Source organism: Varroa destructor, unplaced genomic scaffold (assembly GCF_002443255.2).
Source record: "Varroa destructor unplaced genomic scaffold, Vdes_3.0 BEIS01000003.1, whole genome shotgun sequence".
In the NCBI taxonomy this organism is placed as follows: domain Eukaryota; kingdom Metazoa; phylum Arthropoda; class Arachnida; order Mesostigmata; family Varroidae; genus Varroa; species Varroa destructor.
In genome coordinates this window covers 31,263,392-31,282,530 of record NW_019211456.1, presented here as the reverse complement: position 1 = coordinate 31,282,530, position 19,139 = coordinate 31,263,392, and the positions used below count along the sequence as shown (strand labels likewise).

General features: G+C 38.1%; 1 protein-coding gene across 7 annotated transcripts in view; it reads left to right on the top strand.

Annotated features, from left to right (window-relative positions):
• Positions 1–19,139, top strand: part of LOC111246253 (uncharacterized) — a 96,886-nt gene that overhangs the window by 9,272 nt on the left and 68,475 nt on the right. For 2 of the 7 annotated variants that reach the window (XM_086985375.1, XM_086985369.1), the window contains exon 1: positions 18,189–18,660. The exons of 4 other annotated variants lie outside the window; for them this stretch is intronic. The gene's annotated coding sequence lies outside the window, so the exon portion shown is untranslated. Of the gene's footprint in view, positions 1–9,881; positions 9,902–18,188; positions 18,661–19,139 lie in introns of those variants that run through there. One more of the 7 variants, XM_086985371.1, reaches the window with a different exon arrangement.

Here is a 19,139-nt window from a genome sequence, read left to right as displayed (position 1 = left end):
TTTTAATTATGGTTTGATGTTTTTTTTGTTTGTTCCTTGCGCACATCGCTGGCAGACGATAATCAGTAGAAACTCAAATAAAATCACCCATTTTCACGTATACAATGACGGGCGTATTTTTCGATTTGGTGACTGATCTGTTCGATTACTAACAGCAGCTAGTGTTTTTCTTTTAGTTTACTGATTGAACTTTTAGAACACTGCGGCGTTTCAAACAGAATTATCGATTTTACGAGGACTGCGAAAGAGAGTTCATATTTTGATTTTCTTTTAATGAACCTGTTTCCAGAGATTACTGCTGTCTATTGAAGTTAATACCTATATCCACGTAGAAAAATAACTGACAGTTTATATACCAGAGAATAGTACTGGCTGCTTCGTGAGTAACGAGGCAATAAATTGGTAGTGTTTGCTAGAGCCTACGGTACCGTTATAGGCTTAGGCAAACCTGCGTTTCTTTCATTAGAAAAAAAGTGATCCTTTATCTCTATCGAATAAACAGCATCTTGGCAGCAAATAAACACCTGCTGTCAAGAAAACTTACTATTACTATGTGTGTGTCTTTTCGCATTATCGTAATGATACAACATCGAGTGCAACAACTTTTCAGAAGAAGGTCTAGGCTTCGTATAGGACATCGGAGAACAGTATTGTGCTGTATTTTCTAGTTGATTGACGTTAAAGACGCATTCAGTTTACGTAAGCAGCTTATTGATACGATTAGGTTGATCGGTACGCCCTCACGCGACAACAGAGACTTCCAACCTTGCTTTTTGTAGGACGCAATTGTTATTGGCACCTATATGGCAACCGATTGCATATGGCTTCCTTGTCGTCTGCTCATCGCCATGAATCACTTCCATTTGCTCAAGTCGCAAGTAGTCCATGATAACAATGCGGTAAAGTCTTAGGACATACATGCGATTTGATTACATGCTTCTCGGTCACGTTAACTTCAGTAGATATAGGCAAAGTTTTATTATGCCCACCTCATGCAAAATATGTAATGAGATGGGAATTCATTTAGATTCATTCTAGTTTAAGCTTTGTCATGCACCTGTGAATCATCGACTGTACTAAGCTATGGCTGGGTTGGCTAAATAAAAAAATCTTAGTCGTTGTATTGAAATAATAGGAACAAAAGCTTGTGAGTAGAATACCTTATTTCAAACAACTCATCAACGGTAACAAAATTAAGCAATGTGACTCCGCATAAAAAGACTATAAATGCGGAGGTTTTCACATAATCCTGAGAGTAAATTCTACACAGATCATTATTGGATTTTGACCAATCGGCATTTAGGTGGCGATTCGATCATTTGTTGTGTTTTTGTCGATCGTGAGCCTTATGCTACCTTACCCTATGATGTAAAGGGTCGTTCAAGAAATAATTTTTTGGCGAAAAATTAATTTTTCTTTCCTCAGACGTTCAAGCTTGACGATCCGTTGATAGTGGTGTCTACCTGAAACTATTACCTGCGTTGTTCTGATTAAAGACGCGGCTATCATGCAGCTCTATCGTTGAAGCTTATACATTTGTGTAGTACGTTGCATTATCTTGTATGAATATATATTTATCAAAGTAGGTGCTCACTGAAAAAATACATCGGATTCTATGAACATTGAAAGACACAATTTTATGCAGCAAATTTCATATGCGTAATTTATGTCACGTTAACCTAAGGTGCAATCTGATGCAGAAATCTAGCCTGTTATAAAACAGTGGTATAGGTAACGTCGCACTAGGTTAAGTAAGCCGGTGAAAAAAAAATTGCCATCCATTTGGATAGCGGAAGTCAATTTGTGCTCTTAAAGAAACAATTGTGGTCAGCCATATTTGAGAACTGCAAAATACCTGAAAACTTAATTTTTCATGAGCTCCGAGTCTGAAAGAAATGCAGAATCAAACACAGCGTTAATGCAATCGTAGTTGTAATATCCTTTGTGAAAAAGTCTGTTCTGTAGTAGATGATTCTATTGGACGTGCCATCGATGAGGACAGTGGATATAAGCTATTTACATTATAATTGAATTCGGGATTTTCATATTTCACTGTGTAATAGTATGTAGGCGATCATAGAGAGATTATTGTCTCACTTTTAAGAGGAAACGTAAGTCATAAACGGATAACTTTTTTTTTCAAAAAAAAAAAACTAGACACATTTTTATTGCCCCGCCGAAAGTTGTTTTTCACAAATTATAAATAAATATCTATGTGTTCAAATGTCGATGGTTCGACTTTGGAAACTATGAGATTGCTTGCGCGCGTCGCTATGAACTAACACTCCGGCGATAAGTTCGTTGGGTATGCAACACTAGCTAACGTATTTTTCGTATTACATCTACGTGTCACGATACGCGTAAGTCTAGAATTCAGTAGCGATTGAACCAGCGTACAAATAGAATGTATAAGTACACTAGAATACTTGGAGGAGTTTATCTAAACTCAGTCAGATATCGCGACAGACACACTCGTAGTGGTATACGAATTTCCCGCTCTACGAGGCTTTGAGACACCATGTTATTTCTGCAAAAGAAGTACACTTAAAAGGGCTACTAGTTTATCTAACGTATATAATCAATCTTAAGTAAACATTTTGGGAACGCCGTTTCACAGAATGCAGTTAGAAAGTATAATTAACTTACGTAGAGGATGAAGGGCTTTTATAGCTGTAGTTTGTGGATGTTTACCGTTCCCCGCAAAACAGTCAACCGAGATCCTCTCGCGCTTGACTTTGCGTCTAAGATTTACCCATCTTGACCTGACTAGTTAATCTACCGAACGCTGTTGCGCCTACTTAAGTTAGCTATTTCTAAATTTGTGTAATCACCTAATTTGTGTAGAATCTAACCAATGTAGAATAATATTCTAACCTTCTTCAGGGTACGTTCCATTATCACAGGTGATACGATCTACGGAGACGCACGTTGTACGGCTGTTCCTCGTCAAATATGATCGTTTTTTTTTTTTTGATACGATCATGTACTTCTGTTGTTGTTCCCATCTATCGAATGTGACAATATTACTATAATAATTATGGCTGCGCTATTTGTATTAAAAATCTCCTCAGTTTACCTTATTCCAAAAAGATTACACCTTAACACAGGTTCAAGGACTACCTTCATTGACAGGCATCATTGTGGAAATCGCAAAGCGTTTCTTAGCCGGCAGGAACTTCGGCGATCCCGAGTATTTCTGATACATGAACGTGAAGCTACCTTGACGCAAAAATCGATTCATAAGTCCATGTCGATTACTTATGAGTCACATGTTTTCTGTCCGCCTGATTTGTATCAGCGATCTCTACATCCTGAACTTGTAGTCTATGCGATTTTATTGACATTGTTATCTTTGAAATGCGGTCTGCTTTGAACATTTGCTTCTGGTTACAGATACCTGTATCAGACACCACATAGATTTGTAAAAAACAAACTATATTGAATCCGTACTTACAGAACGCCATTTAAAGCACCGAACGTTTTGTCTAGCCGGTGGATTGAAAGTGTACTCAGACGGGAGACCATGCAGAGACGTCTGAAGGATCAAGTTCAATCTAAAAAATGAATATAACTGTCTAAGCAGCTCTATAGTTGCCTCAAGCATTGAATTTTGTAAATAAGAATTATTCAATTAATATTCATTTATAGTAAATAATAATTAGGTGGAATTTTTTTCTATTATTTATAGTTGTACTTACTAATGGCGACTATTGCTGTACGTGCTTTCCACGAAGATATACTTCTCGTATTATTTAAACAAACCTCACATAAAGATATTGATTAAAATATTTTGATTTGATTAAATAAATGAAAATTGATTTAATATTTCGCTTAAGCTTGGTGAATAGCTGAGCTTACGGCGTTTAGTGCGCCGGTTGAAATGATTCCGTGATGGTAGTATTTTATGATTTCTTGCCGTACTGAATCTGTATACCCGAATAATTGGTAAGGATTAAATCACGCGTTTATATTCGATGTGCTCCCAGCTACTATTTGTTCAAATAAGCGGACGGGTATTGATTGGTTTGTTGGCGGAAAATTAACACAAATGGGAAAATGAGGCTATTTGTCGACATCATTACTCTTGGCCTTATAGAAGCGCCGTACATCGTCGCGGACACTTTTGTGGTCGATTATTGTTTCCTGTTATTACTATTTCGGTATAGGGAAACTTTGACGAGAAATTCTCGATTTCGTAACGGTTCGTTCCCTTAATTTATCTTAGCTTACATAAACCTTAGGAGGAATCCCTTAATAGGCATAGGAGGTTGTCTTTTAAGGGATCATAGAATCGATGCTTTTTCAATATTCAGGAGAAACTCATTTCACAAATCACATGCGACGTGCTTTCAGTAAACAGAATTGGTGTCTGCCAATAGAAATTATTGCCGTGTCTTTATACTTAACTTTGACTATTGACATCAATTAATGATTTTTTTCATTAGGTCATTTTGCAGAAAACGTGTAGTTTTTTCTATACGTGTCCCAAGTAATCAACAATGATTATCGTTCATAAAGATTACTAGACTAGGTGACTGTTGATATGCTTCTATTCTTATTTATTGATATGCGAAACGGTATCCACAGATGTTTAGCTCTAGCTTTTTTGTGGATATATTTCTATAAAAGAAAAATCTTTTTAGCTTAGCTGGCTAAATTTGCTGAATCTATGACTTATAATAACATGATCACAGTTCTATAGAATTATTTAGTTGAATATTATAAATTGTCCGCTAAATTTTATCTAACCACTAAATCTTGTATACTAACGACTAATCTGTTATGTAGCAGCTTAATCAACTAAATTATGATATGTTTTCTCTTATCACTCTAAATATGTTCCGCAGTACTAGGATCGTTAGCAGTTTTCTCAACAATGAAGAATAGACCGTTTTCTTAATTTCGTTCGGTAGCCTTTATTATTAATTGTTTTTATCTTGTATGGTTCATCATTTCAAACTTAGAAATATACGTTACAGTTATTCCTATGTTATCGGTGAGGTTAATTTCGTCAAGCGCCAATTCATATAAATGTGATTATAGTTGTGTTCAGTTAATTATCGGGTTGATCTCTTTTCATTATCGTAATAAAGAGGTAATAATGACAGTTAACATTTAACATAACTAGTAATAACAATCTTCCTCCATCAGCGCTCTTCATCTTCTTGGGAAGCAAATGGCTTTCTTTAAATGACCCGCCATTTGCAAATTTTCGAATTCGACTTAACTCTTTAGGTGCTTTCCTGAACCATTTTCGAAGACAAGCGGAGCCACTGTAGAAACAACTTCTATACGCTAGTTTACAAAGAGGCTGTTCCTCGCTTCAGTGGCCATTAGAACCTAATATACCTACATAAATGTTGATGTGCAGTGACAGTTCTTCAGAGAGCCTCGTTACTTTTATGTGATTTGGATCGAAACTCGCATAGATACACGCAGATAGACAAACACGCAGCAGGTCGAATCACGAGTTAAGGCGGATTAGTTAGAACGGCGTTAGCGGTAATGTTCGTATTAGTACTGTGGTGGAACAAAGTCTACCGAACAAATCGAACACCGACGACGACGACAGAGACAATGCCAACAACTGCCGGCGAATAAACGAATTTTCCCAACAACGATTCGACGCTATCCTGTTTTGCTTCGATCGTTTTCGCTGCCATTGATAGGGCGGAGCTACTGCGGCTATTTCAGCTGATTTCGATGGTAAATGAGACGCAGAGGGTTCGTTGTGGCGGTTTTTTGGTACGAACGGCGTTATGTGGTGTGGGGCGACACCTACGATGGCTAGATGTTCTGTTACGCTGACTTTCGTTTAGAAAACTCGGCCATCCGTCTGGAGCAGGCAGCAGTTGCTAAATAAGTTACGAATTGCGGTAATCAACCCGAAATACCCATTTGTTGTTACAACTTCATAGTTCTGTAATAGTTAGGAACGATTTCGTTGTAGTAAAATACCTCTACGTAATTTAGCTGATTCTCCTGGTCTTAACATCGGCGGCATCGTTCAACAGTAACCAGATTGCGGCATGCCATTGCAGTCATTGTTGGTGATTGGAAACTAACATAATGTTAATGTTAGCTTTATTAGTAAAGAGAACGGCCCGAGCACTACCAAGATGCTACAATACGGGTATATCTCCGCTTAAAACGGGCTATTGCTTAAAGCCAGTAAACTGTGTACGACAATCGTATCTCTAAGAAATACACCGTGGCTTGCACATAGTAGAACTTTTTAAACATACTTTATTGTTATCTAAATAAGGCTTTGTTTTTGCTAATCTATAATGCACATAGGATTGCTTGTACGCCTGAGGGTATCCTGGTCCCCCTGTTTTGCCAGCACAGACCCCGAGTGTCAAGCCAGGTAACAGCGGTGAAGGGTTTAAACCCCAGAAAAGCAAAATGTGTATGTGGCAATAAATATACAATCGCTGAAAGTATTATAAAAAAATATTTAGTATAAAACTAGCGAGAAAATTTAAAAAAAAAAACAAAAAATTGTAATTACATTACGTTTCGTAGCCGGCCGATGCGTTTGTTTCGACCATTCAACATTCGAACATAAGCTGACCAATGCGGAAAAACTATTGAGAGCCCAAGAATTCCAGTGATCTTAAACATTGATTATCACCTTAATTTTGGGTTTTGTGATTTCTTTGTGTGCTGTATCCATATGACCGTAGCTGGATACATTATCTTGCTATATAAACAGTCATAATTGACAACGTGGCAAAGGGTAATCACGTCTCTATTAGACACATTTTTATATGAAAGAAATTAATAAATCACTAATATTAAAGACATTCACTCAGAGCTCAGAAATTGATAGCTCTTTTTTACTAAGAACATTCCATCAATCTTTGAAATTTGGATAATAATTTTGTAAACTTAGCTCATTCAAAAAACGCGATAAATTACTACGGCAACCGAAAAAAGACACGAAAGGCACGACGCACCAACAACCTAATGACTACGGTATTACCTAGCCAAGAAGGTAAATTCTGGATTTGTGTGCCAGGCTGTGCTTCTTTGTTTTTCGACCTAGTCTCAGCAAAGTTGACCTTTTGTGTATTCGAACGTCCCCATAAAGCATACTTAATTTTCCTTTAAATTCACAAGTATCCCCCATAGCTTCCGATTGCAACAATAATAATAAAACTTTTATGAAATTAGCTATGTGTAAAAATTCTCAGTAGGCACTCGCTACGGGAATTTTTGCATATATGGCACTAATGGCGCTGTTTACTCCTTTTCGACGCTACGCGTCTCGTGTATAATACGCACCTATATTATACATTTCCAGAGACATGTAGAGCAACAAAACCATAAATACGATCATGCTAAAAATAGGACAGTATTCTCGTGATTTTTGACAGCAAAAAATGTGAGGCGCGTTTCGCGTATCCCCTGTTGCCCTGCAGAGATACGACCACAAATGAACGATAATCCGTCGGAATAAAATGAAACGTTCATACAAATCAGAGAGGACATGTTTATATTTTATAATAGGAAAGTAGAATAGTCGAACAGTTGTCTTATCGGTAGAGCTTAGCTGCGTCTCCAATGTTGAGGAAGTCCTATGACATTTGCCAAGCAATCATAAAAGTTCTGCTAGTTCATTTAGAGCCCAAGGATAAACAATGGTCGGTATCAACTAGGCATTCCGTAGCAGGAAACTTGTTAGCTTACTAAGCCTAGGGACAGATGGCGTCTGGCTTCGAATCCCGGCATGGACACAGTTGCGTGCTGGGACCCAATCCTCGAAAGTAATGCATAACGCTTTAACTACCGGGCGTGAACTAGGGACGGATAAGAATTTAAGAATACAAAATAAAAGCTAAAAACTTATATGTAGTAGATGGTGAGCTCAAAAAGTGATTCGATCAAAATTTCTGGATGATCTAATTACAATGAACATTTGTTTTTTTCTAATATTATTACAAAAAAATACTGACTTTATAACATTGAAGCAATAAATGATGCAGAATCATTGAAATCAAATAGTTCAAAATCAAGAGTAATGTATCCTATAGCTATCCGCTGGTGCCTCTGGAACTTGGCGAATATACTTGGTTTATATTTGCCACCTGAAAATTGACGTATCGTAACGGCCATCGCGTACCCAAGCACAGTTTCTTGGCACGGCTATATACAACCATTGCACCTTGATACGTGTTTGCTTGGTTAAGAGCTTACAGTCGGGTATTGAAAGGAAGTTAAATCTACCAAATCATCGTTATTACTACTCAGATGTATCTCACGTACGTCTTGACTACAATGTCTTGATGCACGCATCAACTTAACTACGTCTTTGCCCACAAGCTAGCATCACTACGAACTGCTACACACGAAGGGAAGATGTCTGTCATTGAAAGGACACGTACTATCTTAATAAGAATGGCAAACGCGTAATATTACATGCTCAGCAAATATTTGGATTATGCTACGACCGTTGTTACCATAATGTGACCACCTGCATTCGATACCACTTCCTGTCAACTTAAACTAAGAAATACCTTTAAAAGATCCATTGCCTTTCCTATTATTTCATCCACATGTCAAATAATAGACAAATGGAAAAAAGCTTTATGCGATCATGAAATGAACAAAACTTAATTATCCTAAAGCGGTAAGTACGCGTCTCCCTACCACGCTCTGTTAGCTCGTCTGTTTGAATCCGTTTGGAAGCCAGTATTCTCATTAACATTAATAATATCAGATTGTCCAAGCAGTAGGTACCCACAGCGAAGTCGAAATTCACTCACGTCAACATCGTACCGCCATCAGTAACGAAATGCTTGTTCGTTGCCGTCGCCAGTGCCAAAATGGATTCATTCGTGGCCTTTGCCACCGCCTATCGATGTCCAACAACGCTAGGACTGTCGTTACGACAGACAAGCGTTACCAATAGAAAAGTTGACCAACACAAGTTACGTATATCAACATGGTCGGCGCACTCGCGTTTCGCATCCCGAGGTGCGATGCGTGCATCGATCTGAATCAGGTTATTGCCCTTGGGTGAGGTTCGTCTTAAGTTTTGTGCTTTTAACGTTCCTATAATAATATTCATAGAGCACTCTGCGTAGATCGCCAGCAGCATGAATCTGTTCGTCACCATAATCATGTTGTGCGCGTTTTATTGATGTAGTGTGGTTACATCACATATCTAGATTAAAGACAGCTTTGGCTAACTAATCAGCGATTGTCGTCTACCGACGCGCCCGCAAAAGTCCATCTAAGTCTCTAGTATAAATGCAATACGTTGCGGCAATATAGAACTGGTGGTAATCGTAGGCGCGGACCAATCAGCATCGATGTTGCTGAACCGCACTGACAGCGATCAATCGAAAAAGAGTGAGAGAAAAAGGCTAAAGGTAATAGCCCCCAGGATGTGGTAACACGTTTTCGTCTGCTGAAGTTGCATCACTTATCCGGGCGAATTTTGGCAAAGGGAAGCCGGTTACGACGACACTGGCATCGGGTACACCAGTCGAATCATCGATGAACATTCAGCGTTATCTGGAGACAAGTGTAACTTTGAAGTTATATCCATCTAAATCGTTGAAAATATCTACCTACGTAAATAGGTAACGCTTCTCTAGAAAACAAAAAAGAGTCCAAAGGGAAGCCGAAACAAGCCCGAACAACAACCTTCTCGTAATCTCAGTCCGTTACGGTCGACTAATCATCGAGGAAATTCGTGGCTGTTAAGCAGCGTTTAATCCGAACGGTTTCGATTGTGTAACGACGAACTGTTTTGCTATTACGAGCTCACGCTAGCAAAACCCAAACTGTCTATCGGCTTGTACTCTCAGAACGTTACTATCTATTCGTTACATATGGACGCGGTGAGCTGGAAACGGACGTCACCATTCAGACGGTGGACTGCGGCATAGCGGTATGGTTCGCAATGTAGAGTAAAATTCGTATGAAACAAAAGTATCGATTTTATTCTACACTCGTCCAGTAGTGCTTGTTGTTTCGGAAAGAGTGAGAATTAATTATTTACGCCTCCCTTTTATTATATTTATTGACATTCTGGCAAGTTTTGTGGCGGTTATGGGAATAATGCGTGTAAGACAAAGTTATACAATCGTTACGGAAAGAGAAAATGCTGGGTCGTTTTCTGTCTCATTAATATAATATAATATATATATATATATATATATATATAATACGCAGTTTGGCTCGTGGGTAACATCTCGGCTGATTCCCGTGACAAAATGGAAATGAGATAAACCAGAAAGGCTTATGATGAAGATGATAACTTCTCTGTGGTCAACAGGAAAACATTTTCGTAACCAATATAAAGAGCGGATACGGTTAGTTAACTTCAACGAATTATATTGCCTTATGATAGTATGTATGTCTCCGTTGTATAGCCATCCATCCCCTTCTTTCTGTCTTCGTGGCGTGGCTTTACTGACATATGGTCAGCCTGACATTATCGAATCATTTAAGCAAGTTTGTGGATGGCGGCAACATGTTATCATTTGTTGTTTACATCCAGACGATCGAATATGGTATCGGTGCGCCGTTTTACAGTACAAATATGAGAGTACTGTCATTTTAGTGTCTGAACAGTGAAATGTTTCACGGTACAAGGTCGTACGGTAGAGGCTGGGAAAATTTGACATTACGTCGATGAAAAGATTCGCGGCGCGTTACGTGGGTGACAAATAGAAAGAGTTGCTGATCCACCGAGTCTGTCATGCGCGTGTACAGATTTTACGTCAACTTAAAAAGATCTAACTGAGCAAAAGATTTTAAACATTCAAAGTTCTATTATTGCAACTTCTGAAAATGTAACACTTATAGCTAGCCAGCTAATCAGATTGACTACGGACGGGCTTCTGTTAGATATACGCATATCGTCTAGTGTTAAACAGGGGAACAGATTTCAAAGATCTCGCTCATTCCCAGGTACTTGAATAACTTAAAAAATTCCTTTAATAGAAGTATGTTTTAAATCTGCTGCCTAAATAGAACAAGCGAACTTAATTCATTTCGTTAACATTATCGGAAACATTTGTATATATGTAAATATTTGTGTAGGCAATCGAATATATTCTAAAAATTAGATTAAAATATACAAAAATAGAAAAAGCATTTTTCCATTCACAGATACGAACTTCGATAATTTCCCTCATTCTGCTACTGTTAAACAAATTAGGCCATACCGCAAACTCAAAAAAATATTCGTAGGCCGCTTGGATGTTAAGGTCTGTATGCAAAGCTAACCACTAGCGCCACCAATCGCTGTTCATCGTTCATCATCAGTTATTAATCGCTACATATAAAAATCTATAAATTTAGCGTACAGTTATATTGTAAAATATTATTGATATGATACCACTATACGTAGAATATTCTTCTAATTAATACATAGTGTGATAGAGTCTGGCTGTAGGAAGCGGATACGACGTGCGGCTGGGCGCAGTGTGTTTTTCCATTTTTGTTCTTTTTTTTTTCTTTTTTTTTTTATACATCCTGCCGCGATGATTAACATACGTCCACAGTGACTGTATAACGTAATTGACCGTAATAATTTTCTGTGACGGTCTGATCACCTACGGTATTTTACCGTACTCAAAAACATAGACATATTTATTGTTGAAAATAAGTCCCTTCGATTAACTCGCCGAAAGTGACTTATTTCATTAAGAAATCGATCATTTATAATTTTACACAGGTTTGGATTGAGGGAGTAGGATTTCGCAGATCAAGCGCTGTAACTATTCCACTTCAATGAGTATCTGTAATTTTTAAGTCTGTCATAATTGTTCATGCAACGTAATTGCTACCCGTGGCTGTTACCAGCTACCTCGCTTAGGTCGCATGATAGGCTACTTACTGTATTATCATACAATGACTCATTTTGTCAGGCGTATGTACATGAACCAAAATAATATGTATTTCAAGCTAGCTTTGTAGTTCATTATCAGTATTGATAGCGCACACCTTATTCTCATGGTGAAGTAAAAAATCGGTGGCCTTGAGGAAGGTACGATCCGCTTTACTTCCTAACTGATGGATCCCGTCTGCATGTTTCATTTAACTAGATGCAAACACAAGCATCTTACTGCAATCTAAGGTAATTCCGATAGCAAAATTAGCCCTAAAACGCAAATTTCCCAAATTGTTTGCTGAGCCATATTAGGTTTCTTTTTCGTGAACAACGAAGGGATTATTCCACAGGCACCTAAATAAGCACGAAAAGATGCATACATTTCGATTTACAGGCTCACATTAATTGTATATTTTTAGTGTTAAGCATGTGGATTGGCCTTTTTTTTTAGGTTACGTGCTTGGCATCGAGATGTTAAGAAGGTTTTAGCACACATCGAGCCTTTATTACCACTACTGTGTGTGTGTTTGTGTATGTGGGTTCTACATATAAGATTGCCGCTAAGAATTACTTCAGAAAGCTCGCTTAAATGTAATTTCGTCTGCTTTCTAACCTGAATTATCTCGCGTCTTCTTAAGTGTAGTGTACAAACACTGCACGACAAGAATTTATCTGTTGTCCATAGAAGCGTTTTTGTTTTTGTTACATCAAGGGCGTGATCCGTAAACCTAATAATGCCAGTTAGTTTTATTCGATCGACAGTGCGGCATATCAATTTATATGTGTTTTTTGTGTCTCTAAAAATATCTACATTTATTATGTATCTTTCCTTTGCATATATATATATATATATATATATATATATATATACACATGTATGTGTGACAATGAATCATTTGTTTTCACATATCTTTAGCATAGAATTTTTCCGAACCAATAGAGTCTGCAAATCAGCTCGATTCGTTGAACTCGTCTGGACATGCAATGGCTTGGGTTAATCTTGCCATTTTGTCAAGATCTCTGCCCTCAATTCAAGTTAGGAGTATAAAATTGCAATGTAAAACATTTCTAGCGCGAACGACAAGATATAGTAAAGAAGTGTTGTTTGACTGAAATACCATTTTATTGTACAAGCAGAGATTCATTGTTCTTGTCAAAGTGCTTGTGCTTGCTCAAAACGCAGATGCTTCTCTACGTCGCCTTAACATCTCCCTAAATATAATACAAGTTTAAAGATCTATCTTGTCCACACGTACCACGTGTATTGTTAGATATGTATCTTTTCCGCTATTCGGCTATTACTCAATACGCACTTAACAGAATTGTTTTTGTCAGATGTGTAAAGTCATTGTTTAAGTACTAACTACCACTTCACTCAAACCGCGTCCGCAGTTACTATATACCCGTATTATCAGTGTGCGTCTATGCGCATGATTTAAAGTTGGGACAATACGAAAATACAGCAGAAGACCAATAACAAAGCTTTACACTCTCCATCAGCAGGTGGCGCGTACTGCAGATAGAAGGGCCGTAGAACTTTACTAGGTCCCTTGTCCTTATCGCCTCATTTTTGCCATGATAGCAATCCACCTTTTTATTTTTTTTACGGGTGTTAAAATACTAGCAGAGGTAAACTAGGCCAACGCAGAATTTGCTGGTAATTACTCTTGATGGCCTTGACATGATTAGACGTGACGTACCTGGCCGCCTGGATCCGTATGACGGAGCCAATACTATCACCATCTGCATCATCATCCTGATAAATATAAAACCAGTTTAATTACCTCCCCGCTGCTTCTTTATTACATATTATCAGATTTATAGTCGGCCTTCTCACTTCACTTAAATTGTACGAAAATTATAATGGGGTAATGTATTCAGTTGTCCTGAGCTACTTAGAGGATCGAGAAAGATTGAGTAACTTTTAAACCATGCGGTCTCAAAAGACGAGATTCGGTAAATATTTACAACAAATATTGGTTACTTCCGACAGCATCTGCATACGAGAATTAACGGATTTATAAGCAAAGATGTCACACAGTACCGGAAAGCAAAACCTATTGGGCAAGGTTCCGTTTTTCAGATGTGAGAGCGCTAGTAGAATCTATCAAAGAATTGGTAAAAACACTAGTCCCCTCCGCTAAGGAGGAATTTTAAAAGTTGATGAAAATTGAGCTATTAAGAGCTAAGCATACTTTCAGACGTCAGGTCGAACAACGAGCCGCGAAACACATAGCTCTCTGTCGGTTCGATACGGGATTCCTCGAAAAACGCGTTATAAAGTTGTCAGGAAAACACAGAATGTAAAAAAGAAAAGCAAACAATGGATTACAAACTGCGTATGCATACGATGTACTCTAAAAAAAAAAAAACCTGTACAATTGTCCAAACTGTACCAACAAAAAGACATGGAAGCTGTAATGATCCAAGCAACCTGCTCTTTTATTTAAGATCTCGATATGTAGTCCATCTTTCATGGACTTTAGCCGCCCAATTTATCTAAAATACCAATAAGAACCTGTTGTTGTGCTGCAGGCCTTCTTACCCGGTATTTTAAATAACCTTCGAGAAACGAATTTAATTATGAAGCATCGATTTTTAGTACTAAACGAAATCTTTGTCCTTAAGCTTATTATTTTCTGCTAACATTCAGTCAGCTGATAAGTGTAAATTAGCAATGAAAATGTTTAGTTTGCCAAGTGGTTTTAAACAGCTTAAGCAAGTTTACAGATGCTAACGCTGCTAGAAGTTGTTCGTATTCAAATTGAGACAAAAACCAGAGACCTTTATCCACTAGCAGGTCACGTAGCGAATGATAAATAGTTGAGTGCGATTTGAAATCCATGTGTGTCAGAATCTGTATCTCTTGCTAGTTGTACACAAGTAAAGGTTTGACTTTTTTTTTCTGCGCTTTTCAGTAGACAACTTCTCTATTCTTCAGTACTAATGGGAAAGGGAGTAAAGTTCATTAGGGCACTCGTTGTCTGAAGGATTGGTGATCGTCTAAGTTTCATGATGAAATACTTCAAAGCCTACTCCTAGATTAGAAATTCACACTCTTATTCACGTCTTTCTAATATAGGGCTTCCTTTACAAGGTTAGACTTCTGGCTGTCAGCCATTGATTAGGGTCCGCTCGTTTTTCGTTTAGCAGATTTCGTCAGATATAATAGATATCTCAAGCGGAATATTATTATCGGCTTTTTTTTGTGCTGCTAGATCTTCTATTAGCAATATGCCTTTCGATCTGCTTAAAATACAGGTGTTGCGTATGCTCTCCGACTTTGCCACTGGCCGAAGTCTACGAGTGCGAAAGACAAGAGGGTCTGCTAAATGTAAAAGTATATGCACATCATTGCAACGAAGAGATATTACCCAATAAATATTGCGCTCATGATTATTTTGTTTCATACATTATCCTGTTATTGCATTTACGCTGCTCAGGACCCTGTCCATCCGTCTGACGCTACCAAATGTACCCATTCATACGTTACCCATTCCATACTGATTCCGACGTTGATTCATTCTGTGGTGAAGCTGTTGTTTGTCCGACAATGAAGACCTTTTTAAAATGGCTGCCCATTAAGAAAGGAGTTATTGTCGCGTAATGCATACACGAAACGAATATTTCGAAGACTATGTTTTTGATTTTGGCGATAGTTTTCACTGTTCGTCACGTATTTTCCATGACGTACTGCGTACGAAATACTATATTTTCTGTTACGTGCACAAAAATTTGGGCCTATTCACTTTTCAGAGGCAAGGCAGATCCGTGGTTTATTCCTGTTTCAGTTAGAAACCAATAGAATATGTAGTCTTAGGGTGCAAAGAGGAAAGTTTTCGAAAGCCACGAAGCTTGATTCGCTGTTGGAGTTTACGTTTTGCCCGCATCTCACCCCGAATTTGATCAGAGGCGTGCGTATTGCTTGAACGACGTTATACTACATGTACACATTGCTGGAGCGGGAGTGGTAAACCGAATACATTTGCCTTATTGCCAGTCATCTCGTTAACTGATGGGTATTGATGATACAGTGAGCTGGGACGCTTCAGCGATTTCGTAACGAACCTTTGTAACAGTTACTATTATCAATCATTTTCGTCAATACAGAGGAATCTATATATAAGCTGTAACAACTCTATGAGGCGAAACTAATTCACCTAGTATCACTCTGACCCAGTAATGAAGAAGCATGACAAGTACTTCCAGTTATAGTAAATGGTTTCTGATATGTAGAAATCAGGCAAAGAGTGTAGCTTCTAGTGTATATACCTACATATATAGCTGTGTCAATGCCATTGAGCTAGCGGTAGTGGCAGCGTTTGTTTAGCAGACGGTGGCGGGTCGCCTTCACGAACATAATAGACATAAAGTTTTAATAGTCATTTAAGCCAGTTACTCAGTCATAAGAGCAGCGCCGAGTTGTTTGTAAATCGGCGTCAAAAGCATTCGTTTTACCTACGAATTACCGTATCGCGTGACTAATAGAAAATGAACTAAGTGGCGCGATATTCAAAATCACAATATGTCGGCTTGTGGTAATGGTAAGCATAAGTTTATTATGGCGCCTTGCGGGTGACATGTATACAGGCGTCGCCCTCGTCAACTGTCTTACTGAAATCATTGTACATTGAGAAAAATAGGCCATTTTTGCTAATTGCTTTCGACTATCTTTTCAAGGCCCAATCTTGACCATGTCGAATATGATATCGTTATCAAATAAAACAATTTTAAGCACTTACTGATGTCGAATGATAGAATAATGTAGCGACTCCAATCAATAGAAACACAAAATCCAAGAAGAAGAGATGCACAGTCGTGATCGATCGTTTTTGCCTGTTTGCGGCGATCACGTGCAACAGAAATAGATAGATACATAGATAGATAGATGGATAGTATTGACGCTTTTCCTAGCTACATGGCTGTAAAGTCTGATGTTTCAGGTACAGTACTTCAACAGTAAATGCGCTACGATCGTTGAAATGATTTCGTTCAGACTTAAAATGAAGAATGAAAATGCGTAAAATTTTTGCAAAGATTTACAATGTTTTACGATTACGATAACGGCACACATACTACCGAAGCCCAGATAAAAATGAATGAATGCTATTTATGGGAGTCCCAAAGATAATTCTGTCGCTGAAAAGTTCGATGTAACAGATTCTTCTCGTAGCGTTCGGCCAATTACCTTAATGTCTCGTCTCTTAACGCCCTTAAATAAGGCTCAATGGAGAGATGTCAAAATCACGTGTCACAAATTCTGTGCCCGGGATATCTGCACTAAAGAGATTGTCGGAAAAATGGAAAAACGACTATAAAAAGATGTTTGATAATAAAAACAAGGATTTTTTTTAAGCGCTGATAACTTTTTTAAGCACCTAATATGTGTGTCCCCAGAAGCTGGGCACCGTAGTGCAGTATTTTCAGTTTACAATATCGGGTACTAGAGTTGTACATTAATTTTCAATATAAGCGTACGTTTATAAAGTCGATCGTTGCGACTGAATAGTTTGGCAGCATTTCACTATGGCAATAGACCTCTCTAACTTTGACTTAAGTTGATTTGATTATATGAAACCTACAAAACGTTAAGTTGTAAGTTCAACTGCACCTCTTGTAAACATCGTGATTTGTGTTCAGTGCTTATGCAAACGTGCATTGCTCGAAGAATCATCGCATCTGTATACTGTATATATATGTATATATAAATGGGGTTCCTGCTGCTGAGTTTAAAGTAGTGATGCCTTGACGGGGACGAAGTTTGCACTTTATCGCTAGAAATAAATAGTAGATTTCATCTGTCTGAGCTGTGAACGGTGAAAAAAATAATGGTCCACAGTTGACACTTCAGCAGTGTTAATTATTGGCCGTCTCATTATTACTAGAGACCCTATAACATTATCCATTACCGCCGTGCTCGTGCTAATCGAAGTGGTGTTATTAAGTCAGTGATACAGCTTTTGACGATTAGTACCGAACGATTTTTCAGAAGTTCAAAAACTTTAGAAAATAAGATCATGTTCATTTTTCAATTGTTTTTTTTCACCCTTTTCTTTGAAACTATTTATTCTGCGTTACCTTTCGTAATTGCTAAATATCAACTTGTTATATAGCCACTGTTAAGTTAAAAATGGCGCCCTAACTGTAAAATACATAGTTCTAGCTAATACGAATCGCCCCTCTAAGATGCTCAGTAAAAAGCATAAGTTCCAGACAGATCGAGCCGTTGGTGACAGTGAGTCTCCTCTCCACGCGACCAGGCGAGAAGGGCAGCCCTTCTCACGTAGCGAACTAAGATTTCTAAATGGCAACTGTAGAGCGATTTAATGGATAGCTATAGATTAAAAATTGAGGCGCCATTTGAATGATAGGCTAAATATATCAAAAGGTGTTTCGTATGATTGCTTGAGGCCGTAGCTATGTCAGAGACATGTTGTTTTATATTATTTACAGATTTTTGTGTATGTTAAATGTTAAGCCTTTTTTGACGTCTTCCGTTTAGCGCATGCTCAAGGAAACTTTTCAGTTTGGCCTGATGGTGTGAGTGGTTACTAGAGAAACTGAGACTACGTGCATATTATGTTTTGTTAAGTGGATCAGAGATACAAAAAAATTGATGGTACTCTTGGGCTTCAGTGCATTGATTGCCTTCATCAAATGCTCGTCCGGTACACTCAACGCAATGTTATCATGCGATCACGTTGGCTAGCGTAGAGCGTTGACGATACGTATGACGACCTGTTTATTTAAAACTACGTGCTTACCGTTCCGCTAAAAGTACTCGAAGCCGTTAACGATGTGACCACGATGTACGTATAATTCTGGTGTTATCGAATGTCGTTCAATTACGGCTAGCCTAATTTACGCCGATCGAATGGTATGCTCCCCTGTGGGGTTTAAAAGTTCCTTGTCGTTGATTGCCCCACGAAACGTTCTAAATTATAGTTAGGATCCTAGGTGTGCCATAATATTAATGCACGAGTACTGTATAATATAGTAATGATCATATCGTTTGCATGTGGCAGTATTACAAATCTGTGAACTTTATTTTCCAAAATCGAACAACTAATTGGCACAGACAGAGAATCAATATATTCGATCTAATTGCCTCTAGCATACATCTGTATATATACATATAATGTACCAGGTGCTGCTGCGACAATTACAGACAAAGCTTGGATAGAATAGCGTGCCAACCGGATTAAACACGTGACAAGCTAATGCTCTGATAGGACCAAACTCATACCGAGAACTTCAACTTAGCTTGGACATTGATTGGTCGGAACTT